This window comes from Podarcis erhardii, assembly GCF_964252035.2.
Source record: "Podarcis erhardii genome assembly, chromosome: 13".
NCBI lineage: Eukaryota > Metazoa > Chordata > Lepidosauria > Squamata > Lacertidae > Podarcis > Podarcis erhardii.
Window position 1 is genome coordinate 49,879,437 of NC_138502.1, and position 14,229 is coordinate 49,893,665.

Sequence of the window (14,229 nt, forward strand, 5' to 3'; positions counted from 1 at the left end):
GGCCTCTATTAGGGGAGTCCTCATGTCACTTATGAACAAATTGAACAGGAGTGGAGCCAATATACAACCCTGTCGGACACCTCTGTTAATGGGAATTGAGTTGGTGAGATCACCCTCCGGGGTGAGTCTCACTCTAGCCGCTGAGTTCTCATGGAGTTTGATTATTAGCCAGAGAAGCCTTCTGTCGATGCCCCAGTGGGTGAGTTTTTCCCAGAGGATGCTCCTGGGGATACTATCAAATGCTGCCTTTAGGTCAATGAATGCCACACAGAGTTGGCCACCCTTTGGGGTGGAATATTTCTAGGCAAGATGCTGTAAAATTAGAATATGATTAATTGTTGACTGTTTTGGGCGGAATCCAGCTTGTTCAGGCCCAATTAGTTTTTTCTCTTCGGCCCATTGGAAAAGTCTGTTCAACAGGAAGCAGGCATACAGTTTCCCCACTATTGAGAGCAGACTGATGTTTCTGTAATTCCCCGGGTTGTCTGGTGAGCCCTTTTTGTGGATTGGAACGATAACAGCGTCCTTCCATACTTCCGGGATCATTCCAGAGTTGTTAACTGCATCGAAGATGGTCGCCAGGACCTTGGCCCACCAGTCCGCGTGGTATTTTATAGCTTCTGCTGGGATCAGGTCTGGCCCAGGCGCTTTCCCTGTTTTGAGTTTGACGATCAAATCATGGATGTCTTCCGGATTGGTGGGGGGCCAGAGGGGAAGCTGCTCTTGAAATTCGTCTCTTGTGTTAACGATACAGTCAGTTGTGGCAAAGTAATTTTTTTAATAAGATTCCCAAACCGGGGCGGGAATAATAGTTAAAGGGTATCTTTTAGTTCTTTTGTTTACCAGGAGCCAAAATTGTCTGGAGTTCCGTGATGATGAGGCTTCTATAATTGCCCGCCATTGATTCGCTTGCCATTCCAGTCTGGCACCCTTTTGAATTTGCTTGTAGGCCGATTTTGCTTGGAAATATTCTTTTGGCAAGACTGTTGCCCCAGAGGCTTTGTACTCTTTGTAGATGTTACCAAGAAGTTGTCTAGCCTGTTTACAAGCACTGTTGAACCACAATGCACCTATCTTCCTTTGTGTTCGATTTATTTTATGCGTCGGGACAGAGAAAAAAGACGTTAGATCTTCCGACAGATTCGAGAATAGTCTTAGAGTTTGGTCATAATCATGATAATCCTCAATTAAGCCTGAATATGCTTGTTTTAGTCCTTGTTGGAAATATGCTGAGAACTTTTGAGCCTGTAGTTCGGACCATTTTACACTTTTGACTTGCAGTACTGAGTTCGTAATCAAATGTGTTGGATGTCTGTCTCCATCTGAGGTCCAGTCTATAATCATTGTGGCGATCAACGGTAGGTGGTCGCTCAGTTGAATATTTTGAACTTTAAAATGGGAAAATTTGGGGAATATATCCATGGGAGATGACCTTGGAATAGCTGTCAGTAGAGCATGAGACTCTTAATCTCAGGGTCGGGGGGGGGGTCAAACCCGCACCTTGAGCAAAAGATTCCTGCACTGTAGGGGGTTGGATTAGAGGATTCTGGTGGTCTCTTCCCTCTCAACGATTCTATAATTCCATGAGTCAGTGCTCTTGGGTTCATGTTCTGCTCCCTGGTTTCCCACAGGCTGGCCACAGTGAGGACAGGATCCTACACTAGATGGGCCATTGGCCTGGTCCAGGAGATGACATACTTATGACTCTCCCAGTGTTCCAGTTCCCTTGGCAACAGTCACCAAGGCTGGCTGAGAATTCTCACCCTCCCTTGTTATGATTCAGCTTATGTTCTGTTTTTCCCAGGCAACTGACCGTATGAAATGACAACAGCAAGGGCATACAACGATGTAACACAACCACATGAGGAGAGGGAGGGCGGAGACCCTTGGCTGCTCCACTGCCCTTGGAAGTTCAGGCGATGATGGCTTGGAAGAGGGCCTTCTTAGTGGCAGCCCCTAAGTTTGGGAACTCATTCCTCACAGAGGTGTGCATGGCATCTTCATTATACTGTTTTCTGTGAATGCAGAAGACACACCTCTTTGCCCTGACTTTTGACTCCATGAGGTATATATTTTTAGAGCCCACCGTAATTTGTGAGCGTAAGTTGATTTAAATATTTTTAACATTGTGCTTTAAGTGCTGTGATCCACCTTGGGACCTTAGGGTAATGAATTAAGTCCTTGGCAGCATCTGGCACAGCTGTATCCATATATGGCAGGTAGGGGGTACAAACACAAGACCTGTCCCAGTGCCTCCATGTGCGTTGCCCCATGGTCTCAGGGCAGCCCTACATAGAGCGCAGGGCAGCACTCTATCCTGGAGATTACCAGCACATGGAAGACAGAGGACAGACAATCCTGGTCCAGAAACAGCCGCTGCAACCAGCCCAAACTGATAAAAGGCACTCCAAGTGATAAATATGGATTCATGAATCTGCCCAGACTATGAACCTGCTTCCAGGAGGAAGCAGGTAATGGAGGAATGATCTGGACTCAGGCTTGTTTGTGATGGTTAACAAGGAAAGGAACTAAGCACAGCATATTTTGACTGTGGTGTCTTTGGGATATGTGGAGGGGCTCACGCCATTGGCATCCCAACAGATCTTGCTTCTCCATTACGTTTCCAGAGAAGCCACCAAGTCTCAGCTTTGGATTCAGCAAAGAGCAGACATGCCTCTCTCTGTCTCCAGCTTTAGCCCCCCCACCCCCACCCACCCTGGGCTATATATAGGTCATCTACCTTGGATGCATCCAGGCAGCTGAGGGGTGTGAGGAAAATTCCTGTCCATTATTCCTGGAGAACACCATCACTTAGTAGTAGCTATTGCAACCTAGCTCATTCTGGTGTGAGCACTTAACTGGTCAGCCAAAGCCATTACCTTAACAAATGAACTGATTTGGCAGGTTTCCCTTTCTAGATTCTGCCCAACATTACGAGATCATAGGTTTGGAAGTGGGGCACACAGATATCATCTAGACTGATCCCCTCACCAAAAACAAAGAAAACCCTCATAACATTACTTAATCAGAGAGCAATTCCCATGGAATTTGGTGGGGTTTACTTCCAAGTAATATAAGTCATTGTTGCATGAACCCACTATAGATGTTGTGACAGCAAGGGCCCCTTCTGAACCACAGCAAGACACTTAAGTGCTAAGTATTAATAAAACTCCAATCTTTAAGTGTCTACTATTTGTTTGTTTTTTGCAAAGGAGGAGAATGGAGAGACACTCAGAATAGATGGAAGCTACACAACTTTTCTCCAAGCAGTGAAGAAACTGACAATAGGGACTCCTGAACCATGGTAAGACACATTTCAGTTTAGTTTAGCTGTTAGCTTAGTACAACTTCAGGGCTTAATGTCTCTTACTTATTGTTGCAAGAGAACGTCAGAAAAACTTGGCCACACCTCCCTGACCCCCTTGGCCACTAAGCAGCCCCACCAGGTCCAGTGTCCGTGAGCCACCACTGAGCAGACCTAAATGTTCGGTTTCCTGAATCCATTGTGAAGCACCCGCATCCGGAAATTATTTTCATCAAGCCCTGCTTTGTAATTTCTAGTGAAGCAACAGGGATGTGATTGTCACTGGAGGGCCTGGGAGCCTGTGTGAGCTGTTAGAAAAATGTCTTCACCCACTGTATTTCTCCATACATTTTCATTATGCTGCAAGTAGTGAGGGATGTTTCACAGGCTGTGACTAATGTGCTGAATCAAAGAGGTACCTGGACAGGTAAAGAGGCAAAGTTCAATCTTATGAGTGACACTAATTGCGCAACACACATTTCAGCAATGAGCTTCAGATCAGATCAGTAACTGTAAAAACTGCAGAGGCAAAAGAGGCATGAATCATAGAGGCATTGTGTCTCCACTGGGAGCCCAGTCAGCGCAGCCAGGATACATATATATAGAATACATAAATGCATACATTCATACATAATTTTATTTGTATGCTGCCTTTACATACTTCAAACCGTTCTCAAGGTGGCTTACAACATGAAAAAACTACACAGTTACAAACATAACAAAAGTAGCTGTAAACAATAAATAAAACATAAACAGTACAAAACCAAATTGAACAATTTCCACATAAATTATAAGTTCTAAGAATAAAAATACAAAAAATAATAATATCAGTAACAGCAACAATGCCCCCTCAACAGAAACCCCTAAACCAGTGTTTCCCAACCTTGGGCCTCCAGCTGTTTTTGAACTACAGTTCCCATCATCCCTGACCACTGGTCTTGCTAGCTAGGGATGATGGGAGTTGTAATCCAAAAACAGCTGGAGGCCCAAGGTTGGGAAACACTGCCCTAAACAATACCCCACCCCAAGTGTCTGTTCAGCAGCATCAGCTTTTATAGCTGGAGTCCGTCCAGGTCCCGCCCTCCCAAACCAGTTGGGAAAAGGCCTGAAAGTCAGCAAAGGTGTAGCAGTCTCAGCCTCAGTCAGTTTTATTGCACATAGCCAAAGGCTGCCGCAACGTACACAGAATTATTTGACAATTAAAAGAAAATATACTGAATTGGTAAAAAAAAAAAGACTTAAAACAAAGGCGTAGCTAGCCACTCAGGTGCCTGGGGCAGCGCATGCGCCCTGCACCTGGGGGTGGGTTGAGCCAGGGCAGGGTGCACTGCACAAAGTCTCTCCACCGCCTCCCCCTCAGCTGTAAGACGGCTGAGGGAGAGGCAGTGGGCAGACGCAAGCCCCAAGCTGCCATTTCAGGCAGCGCTGAGCCTGCAAGCGCCCAAGCCACCACGTCATTCCCAGGAGAGACGCACGGCTCGGGCGCACTGCAGACCCCGTGGTAAGTGCCGGCCCCTGCTGTGTGGCGCCCAGTGCCAGCCGCATTTCATTGTGTTTGTTGACTGAACTAAAAAGTTTCGTGACCCTCCCTTCTTTTATTATCTCATATTTTTGCCATTTTGTCACCCCCTCAATGATGACACCCAGGGAGGCCCGCACCCACCACACACCCCTTCCTACGCCACTGCAAGCCAGGGAGTCAGGTCACCAAAGACAGACCAGATTAAGATCCTAACAAAATGCACTAAGCCTCAGCCTGTTCTGCCACCCATCTCCACTAGCTGATGTCTGCAAGACAATCAACAGCACCATCTTGAAGACCCTGATTAGGTTTGCCAGGTCTCCTGAGAGTCAATGTCAGGCTTCCTCAACCTCAGCCCTCCAGATGTTTTTGGCTTACAACTCCCATGATCCCTAGCTAGCAGAACCAGTGGTCAAGGACAATGGGAACTGTAGTCTCAAAACATCTGGAGGGCTGAGGTTGAGGAAGCCTGGTCTATGTCATGGGCCAAATAATGGGCTTTACCTGCTGAGCAGCAGCCTGAAGGAGCAGAAGGCAGAGTGACTCCACTTGCTGCTGATCAGCCTTCTGGCTCCTGATGAGAACCAGCTGGCTTCAGCTTTCTTAAGCAGGGTTTCCAGCCTCAGTCAGTTGCTGGAAACAACATTTGTCATTCCTGGCTAGACCTCACTGCTTCTTGCTTCTCTTGACCTTGGACTCCCGACTTTCTCGACTCTCAGACTGTCTGACTGCGTAAACTGAGATACTCCTGACTTTAGGACTGGAATGAACCTTGCATATGGACTCTGCCTCCAGGCAAGTTGCCCCCTGAGACTTGACTGAGACCTTCTGCCCCTGAGCTCTGCCATGGCTGGGCAGCATGGGACTACTATAGCAGTCTACTCCTGAGTCACGGGTGGCATTGCTTGAAGGGCAGCACCTGTTGAAGCAGGAAATTGATCCTAGTTTTTTTAAAAAAAAAAAAAAAAACAGAGGTGATGTAAGATGCCCTCTCTCCCAATTCTTACAGGTTTTCAAAATGTCTTTTTTTTTTAATAATACTTATTAAAGTTTTTTAAACAATAAACAAAAAACATACATAATAACATAGTCTTTTCAAATTTCCACATTTCATTCTCCTCTTTAGACTTCCTCACATCTCTTGTTCCTGCATTCTGAACTCACAAATTTTGCTAGCAAATTATTTACTTGTTTCAATTCATATCATATAATTATCCAATATTAAATCTCAAATTTTAGAATTTAAATCACACTTTTGAGATCTTAGTTTTGAAATATTGTTTATCCAAAATTTGTCTTTTCTTTCAATTACGTTCAAATTTATATTCCTTATTACTAATTTGTTGGAGCCGTGTTATTACAAATCTTACATCTTTCTTAGCATTCATACAATTTACAATGTTTTTGTAGATAATCCTTAAATTTCTTCCAGTCCTCCTCCACCAGTTCCTCTCCCAGGTCTCGGATTCTGCCAGTCATCTCAGCCAGTTCCATATAATCCATCAGTTGCATCTGCCATTCTTCCAGCGTGGGCAAATCTTGAGTTTTCCAGCATTTAGCAATGAGTATCCTTGCTGCTGTTGTGGCATACATAAAAAAAGTTCGATCCTTCTTTTGCACACTCTGGCCGACAATGCCTAAAAGAAAGGCCTCTGGTTTCTTAGGGAAGGTATACTTAAATACCTTTTTCAGCTCATTGTATATCATTTCCCATAAAGCCTTCACTCTAGGGCAAGTCCACCAGAGGTGAAAGAATGTTCCTTCAGCTTCTTTACACTTCCAGCATTTATTGTCAGACAGATGGTATATCTTTGCAAGCTTGACTGGAGTCACGTACCACCTATATATCATTTTCATAATGTTTTCTTTCAAGGCATTACATGCCGTGAACTTCATACCGGTGGTCCATAACTTTTCCCAGTCAGCAAACATAATGTTGTACCCTATGTCCTGTGCCCATTTTATCATAGCTGATTTGACCGTTTCATCCTGTGTATTCCATTTTAGCAGCAAGTTATACATTCTCAAAAGTGTCTTAGAGCTGGGTTCTAACAATTCTGTTTCTAACTTTGATTTTTCCACCTGGAATCCTAATTTTTTATCTGACTTAAAGGCTTCTTTAATCTGAGCATAATGTAGCCAATCTCACACTTTCCCCTTTAGTTTCTCCATACTCTGCAACCTCCAATTGTCTCCATCTTTTTCTATTATTTCCCAATATTTCGGCCATTTGGCCTCCATATTGAGTCTTTTTGGGGTTTTCGCCTCCATTGGTGATAACCACCTTGGGGTCTTGTTTTCCAATAAGTCCTTGTATTTTGACCAGACATTAAACACTGCTTTTCTGACAACATGATTCTTAAAAGCCTTGTTTATTTTAACCTTGTCATACCACAGATATGCATGCCAACCAAAAGCATTGTTAAATCCTTCCAAATCTAAAACATCAGTGTTTTCAAGAATGTCTTTTATAATGCTTACATCGATGTCCACTTGCTATTCTCTCACTCCCACAGAAAAAGAGGTTCCAGTTACAGATAGGTAGCCGTGTTGGTCTGCCATAGTCAAAATAGAGTCAAAAAAGAGGTGTTTGCAGTGGGGAGAAAATGCAATATGCTAATCATGCTGAGCTGTGCTTCTCTATGCAATGCCATACCTGCTCCAGCTCATCTCCAGCTCCCTGATACTTAGACTTGATTTACACTGTGATGTCCAATTCCCGATGTTCTGTGTAACTTCGGCTCCTCCATATGCTGCCGTCCTCTCCTTACATGCCCATACCCATACTGTGCAGACTGAATGGGGCAGCAAGTTGTCTCTTGCTCTGTAAAGCATAAAGTATACTGGTAGCCCTGTATAAAATAGGGGAGGAAAACCTGGTCCTCTCCAAATGTTGTAGGGCTTCAGGGATGATGGGAGATGTAGTCCAAGCACATCTAGGGAGGGCCACAGGCTCCCCCCCCCAATCTCTGATACAAAATACCGTATTTTTTGCTCTATAAGACTCACGTTTTCCCTCCTGAAAAGTAAGGGGAAATGTGTGTGCGTCTTATGGAGTGAATGCAGGCTGTGCAGCTATCCCAGAAGCCAGAACAGCAAGAGGGATTGCTGTTTTCACTGTGCAGCGATCCCTCTTGCTGTTGTGGCTTCTGAGAATCAGAATATTTATTTTCTTGTTTTCCTCCAAAAACTAGGTGTGTCTTGTGGTCTGGTGCGTCTTATAGAGCGAAAAATACAGTAATTAATATTATATACCACTGGAAACCAACTCTCTTTGCATTAAATATTCCTCGATGTATATCTGCTTCCTCATACTCGTTTCTCCATCTTTTAGATTTGACTCTTAAGCTACGAATCTTACTATGAACTGGCTTCGAACAGCTCTAAGGAGAGCAATAATTTTGCTTGAAAATGCAGACTTGCTATGAAGGATGCTTCGCTAGTGGCAATTCAAGGAAGCAAAATAAAAAGGTAAAGGTAAAGGGACCCCTGACCGTTAGGTCCAGTTGCAAATGACTCTGGGGTTGCAGCGCTCATCTCGCTCTATAGGATGAGGGAGCCAGCGTTTGTCTGCAGACAGCTTCCGGGTCATGTGGCCAGCAGGACTAAGCCGTTTCTGGCGAACCAGAGCAGCACATGGAAACTCGGTTTACCTTCCCACCAGAGAGGTACCTATTTATCTACTTGCAATTTGACGTGCTTTCAAACTGCTAGGTTGGCAGGAGCAGGGACCGAGCAACGGGAGCTCACCCCGTCACGGGGATTCGAACCACCGGCCTTCTGATTGGCAAGCCCTAGGCTCTGTGGTTTAAACCACAGCGCCACCTGATAGGAAGCAAAATAGTCACACACAAAACCCCACCCCAAAAAACCCCAAACCCTTGTCTGAGAATGTGGCAGACTAGAGAAGTTGAAAAAAGGGTCAACCTTTAGTAAAAATCTATTTTATGTCTTCTGTCATGCTTCAAAGGTACGCTGGCTATTCCTGTCTGCTGTTCTCAGCAGTCCTGGAAGATTCCTGCACTTAAAACCAATTCCTTTGTCAGAAATGGGTGGTTGTTGTTTGAAAGGCATGTTTTCTCCAGTTATGAAACACCCATAACGTTCTAAGTACTTCTGATTTGCACTCAAAGAATCACTCAGTCCAGCAGAGCAGACACTTTGGCTCCATCTCAAAGGGTTCATACAAGGAATTAGCAGCCACTCATCTCCCAAGTTGAGCTTCAGAGGGAGAACTCTCTCCCTGTGTGATTATTAGCAATGATGGGCCACATTCACCTAGGATCTCCAGGCAGGGGTTCAGCGAGAGCTGAAAGTTGCCCCCCTCTTTTTTTCAAAGCAGGTGCAATTATGTCATTGATGTGACAAGACACCTTTCAGGTTTTATTACAATAGCTTCTCAGGGAATGTGAAAAAGAATCAAACAGAGGCTGGATATTTCTTTCCTTTGGTGGGGTTCCTACTTCACGGCAGCAGTTTAAGTGGTAACAATCCTTTGCGAGAATTATCTGCATTTCTGATTGAAAGCTAAAGAGTGTGCTCCAGTTGACTGAAGATCTTTGGTTAAAACCTGGTGTGTTTTAAACACTGAATGTATGCAGTCTGAAGTAAGCACCTACAATGGTTAGAATTGGTTGTAGGGTTGTTTTTTATAAGAAAGATTCAGCATTTCCATGTTCAGACCCAGAAACCTCCCCCCTAAATAAATTAACACTTGACTCAAATTTTAGGTTCGGTTTTTGGCAGAATTTAGGCCAAAACTTTATTCATTACAGAAAGTGACGGGTTGCATAGGCTCTGGTTCAACTAGCTCCCTGCCATGCAGGTAGCGCTGTCCCAGGGTTCCAGCATAGGTCAGCCAAGGGTGAACACCTGGATAAGCGGAAAGCCGGGAACGGGCTAACTCTGTCACCCAAATGTCCCCCTGGACTCAGACACAGGCACAACCCCCTCTCAGGGGTTGACCAAACCAACGAGTCTCTGGATTCCTTTAACGGAATGCCCTTCACATAGGGACGGCGAGAGCCTTCTCCCATCCCTATCACCTGAACCAGAGCCTATCCGCAACCTTACAAGTTGTGACGATTTGCTACACGGCAAGGGAAACCCACATAGCACCAGCCAATCAGCCAAGTGGGGAAAATTCCTGCCGTGCCCCTGTCCCACCGACAGACAACACACGACGGCATAGCAAGGTCAAGTGCAAAGCCCTAAAAGTAGGGAGAGGTGGGCGGGTGTTCCGAATGCACGTGTCGAAAGAGGAATCTCTGGGTCACGTGCATGGGCATAAATAGGTCCCTCAAATTGTTTGGACTGCGTCCCATTGGCCAGATTGCACCCAGCTTCGAGGGACCTACCAATCGGGTGTTGTGGCTGACCAAATGTACCCACCCACAAGACAGGGTCTCACCGCAATACGTGCCCTCTTTCAGGGAGGACCCGATTTTCCAGCACTTCTTATGTCCCTGTATTGCAGACCAACCTTGTTACCCCTGATATTACAAATGTGAGGTGGGGGAAAGCGGAGACTGGCAGAATCGCTCAAACTTAACGACTTTCCTCTAGTCCAGGCATGTCCAAAGTCCCTACCGGGGGCCTAATCCGGCCTGCCAGTCGGATTAATCCGGCCCCTGTGCCAGTTTATTTCCCAGGGTAAAATCCTAAAGAAACCTCAACCCTAAAAAAAAGGTCAACAACTCTGGTTGGCTCTTTGGTTGACCCTCACAGCCCTTCGCTTCATCAAATCTGGCCCTCTTTGGAAAAAGTTTGGACACCACTGCTCTAGGCAAATGCTGAAACTCTGCATGGTGACCCACTCAGGGAAGCCATTCCTCTCTGTTTAAATAGGCAGGCCTTGGTTGAGCCAAAACATTTTGCTGCCTGAGAAAGAACAGTGGTATAGAGAGCTGTCCTTCTTCCCCGAAGGAATTGTATATCTGGGAGAGGAATAGGTGGTCTCCAAACAAACTAGGGTTCTTTGGGAGACTCCATACCTGTTAAGCTGGTTTAAGAGTGCTTTAAATGATGCTCTAGTTAAAATTCCTGCATCGCTCAGGGCCCCTTCCAACTCTACAAATCTGATTCTATGAGTGCCTATAGATAACAGATGATTTTTTAAAGAATGCCTCAAATATGTGAGAAGATTTAACCCTTGTGGTTATATGAACTTGTCTATGATTCATTAGCAGCTATATGGAATGGGATGTTGGAGGCAAAGCTGTGTTAGGACAAGAAACAGAATTTGTTGCCGTCTCTTTCTTTGGCTGAGTTTCTACATTTACCATTCTTCTGACAGGCAGAAATTTAGCAGGTGGGGAGGATATGAGCCATTGATATTCAATGTGCATTGCTAACTTAGAACCATAAATTTCACTGGGTCTACTCTGAGTATGATCAGCACTGGAAACAACCTATTGTAATGGATTGCTTTGAAGTCATTTCATTCTGTACCAGGTAAAGTAATTTTTAGCCACCCCAAGTCCCCCTTCCAAATGTCCCAAATTTTGCCTGACGAAAGGTGGCAACCCTAGCTGTATCTGATATTCTGCAACAAGTCTTCTGAGTGAGTAAATGTTATTTTTACCTTTTACAATGTAGTTTGTGATTAGTGTTTTAAGGGAGAAATACCAGGAGAATCCTGTCTGCCTTAAAGCATCCTGGGTTACCTAAGCTAAAACCAGCCTGCCTAAGCTTCCCTTTCAAACTGCAAAGAGATACACTCTGCTGAACTCACAAATGTGAGGAAGGAAAGACAATATCTAATAAATCTATCCTCTCCTAGCACCTATTATTTATTTATTTATTTATTTATTTATTTATTTATTTATTTAATTTCTATAGTGCCCTATACCCGAGGGTCTCAGGGTAAAATATAAAATATCAAATACATAAAATATCAAATACATAAAATATAAACAAAAACAATAACTCAATTTTTTTAAAAAACAACCAAAAGCGTCAGCATTTTTAAAAGGGTATAGGATGTAGATCAACTCAGGCCAAGGCCTGATTAAAAAGGAACTATGGCCAAACTATCACAGGAAAGCCTTTTTTAATATCCATTTGTTTTGTATTGGGGTGGCCTGGACTTCATCCAGTAGGCCATAGCAATATGTAGTAGTAATACTGGGCTCATGTGTTTTAGGTAAAGGTAAAGGGACCGATTGTGAAGCTGAGGCTCCAATACTTTGGCCACCTCATGAGAAGAGAAGACTCCCTGGAGAAGACCCTGATGTTGGGAAAGACGGAGGGCACAAGGAGAAGGGGACGACAGAGGACGAGATGGTTGGACAGTGTTCTCAAAGCTACAAACATGAGTCTGACCAAACTGCGGGAGGCAGTGGAGGACAGAAGTGCCTGGCGTTCTCTGGTCCATGGGGTCACGAAGAGTCGGACACGACTAAACAACAACAACAAAGGGACCCCTGACCATTAGGTCCAGGCGTGGCTGACTCTGGGGTTGTGGCGCTCATCTCGCTTTATTGGCCGAGGCAACCAGCGTACAGCTTCTGGGTCATGTGGCCAGCATGACTAAGCCACTTCTGGCGAACCAGAGCAGCGCATGGAAACACCATTTACCTTCCCGCCGGAGCAGTACCTATTTATCTACTTGCACTTTCGAACTGCTAGGTTGGCAGGAGCTGGTACCGAGCAACGGGAGCTTACCCCATCACTGGGATTCAAACCGCCGACCTTCTGATCGGCAAGCCCTAAGCTCTGTGGTTTAACCCACAGTACTACCCACATCCCTGTGTTTTACCTGTAAATAAATGGACTAGAAAAGCAGGGATGTTTTAATGAAAATGTTCTGGGACAGGGCCTGGTGTGGTGCAGCTTAGGAAGCCCCTGTGTTCAAAAGTTGCCACCTCCATTAGGTCACTAGATGATCTTAGTCAAGTTCCTTAGCCTCAGCCTGCCCCCATCTGCAACACAGGGATATTATACAGAGTTATTGTAAGAATCACAACAAATTATAGCACACTTTAAACACTATATAAATGCTAGATATTATTAACCGTGTACTTTGTAGCAGGTTACACACTTTAATGAATTGGTCACCATGTGCAAACTCTGGAATTAATCTCTGCAACACAAAGGCGTAGGGGTTTTACTGAAACTATTTCGATCGTTTAGGAAAGAGATGAGGGAATCAGCAGTGTTGCGTAGTAGGCACAGCTGTTCCTTGTGGTTGAGTCGTGCTTCGATAAACCCAAGAGGGTTACCATTTTTATGCCGCCTATCTGACATCCCATCTATGTCTCTACATTCATCAGTCTGGCAAAACTTAACCACCTCATTAGAATTATTAATTATTAATTATTAATAGATAAAAGAGCCATCAAGTTGCCGTCCAGTCAGCATTGAAAGGATGGAAAGATGAGCCACTCTTTTGATTGAGCTGACTGCCATTAGGGCTGGGTTTTCAATGACTCTGTATTCTTGGAACACACACAGGAAGAAAACAAAACTTCCTGACTCAGCATAGTTTTCACTCTTGAGTCACTGGCTCCCCATCAGCCACCGCCACTACCCCTCCTGGTCACCATGGCAACACAATAGGATTCTATGTGCAACCCTACGTGAATTTCACAGCATTTTTGTAGACGGTCCTTTCACATTCCTTCTGACACTGGTTCATTCTGAAGGTTAAGAGGAAGTTAAATTTCCTGAGGTCAGGACATGGGAAACGGGTGTAACACTCACTGCCATTGGGGTTGACGATGGTTTTGCTGACAGCAAGGTTTTCTGGTTCTTGTGGAGAGACAGCTTTGTCTTGGTGTTCCATTGAAGGATGCCTTGGTGATCTCAACTGTCCATTGTTTTTCCTGGGCTCCCCTTTTCTCTGCCGCCTTGTTCCGTTCCGTTTTCTTCTCTTTCGGTAACCCTGTTGCTTCCCTCCCTCCCTCTGCCCGATACACACATCCTTACATGTTGGGGATCTCAAGGTGATCTCCTGGGCTTCAGAAATTACCACTGCACCACTGCCTCCCAGGCTCTGGTATATTGCCACTTCTAAATTAATAAGCTCTAACCACACATAGCTTTCCCAGTGGATATAGTGGCCTGAACAGGCAAGATAAATGCCTAGAGAAATGCTGAACTGCAGAGAAAAGCAGGTCTGGTTTTTATTTATTTTTTTGCTATGCATATTGAATACCTCACTTGGAAATCAATTATTTCCATTTCTTTCCTTGCCTGAGTTCCACTCGTACCTATTCCACTTGCTTGTTTGACTCGTAAAGATATTGCAGGAGGGGTTGGGGGGCAGGATTTATAAGGGGAGAATAGGACTTTCCCCCTGTTCACTTACACTTTTCTGAAAATGCCCCCAACCTGATCATATTAACCCACTTTTCCTTCCAATAACTGGAAGGAAGCCAGTTATTGGCAAACTGTTGTTGTT

The 14,229-nt window shown here is 44.7% G+C and overlaps 2 long non-coding RNA genes across 3 annotated transcripts in view; both read left to right on the forward strand.

Moving 5' to 3' along the window:
• Positions 1-1,747: 1,747 nt before the first annotated feature.
• On the forward strand, positions 1,748-8,207 carry LOC309327224. Of its 2 annotated transcripts, none has more exons than XR_014150442.1 (3): positions 1,748-2,100; positions 3,213-3,304; positions 8,161-8,207. It is a non-coding gene; the product is annotated as an uncharacterized lncRNA (long non-coding RNA). The 2 variants fall into 2 exon arrangements; XR_014150443.1 differs by having other exon boundaries at positions 1,749-2,065.
• Positions 8,208-8,252: 45 nt separating this feature from the next.
• Positions 8,253-14,229, forward strand: part of LOC309327235 — a 91,134-nt gene continuing 85,157 nt past the window's right edge. The window contains exon 1 of the long non-coding RNA XR_014150461.1: positions 8,253-8,303. This is a non-coding gene — a long non-coding RNA (uncharacterized lncRNA). The remainder of the gene's footprint in view (positions 8,304-14,229) is intronic.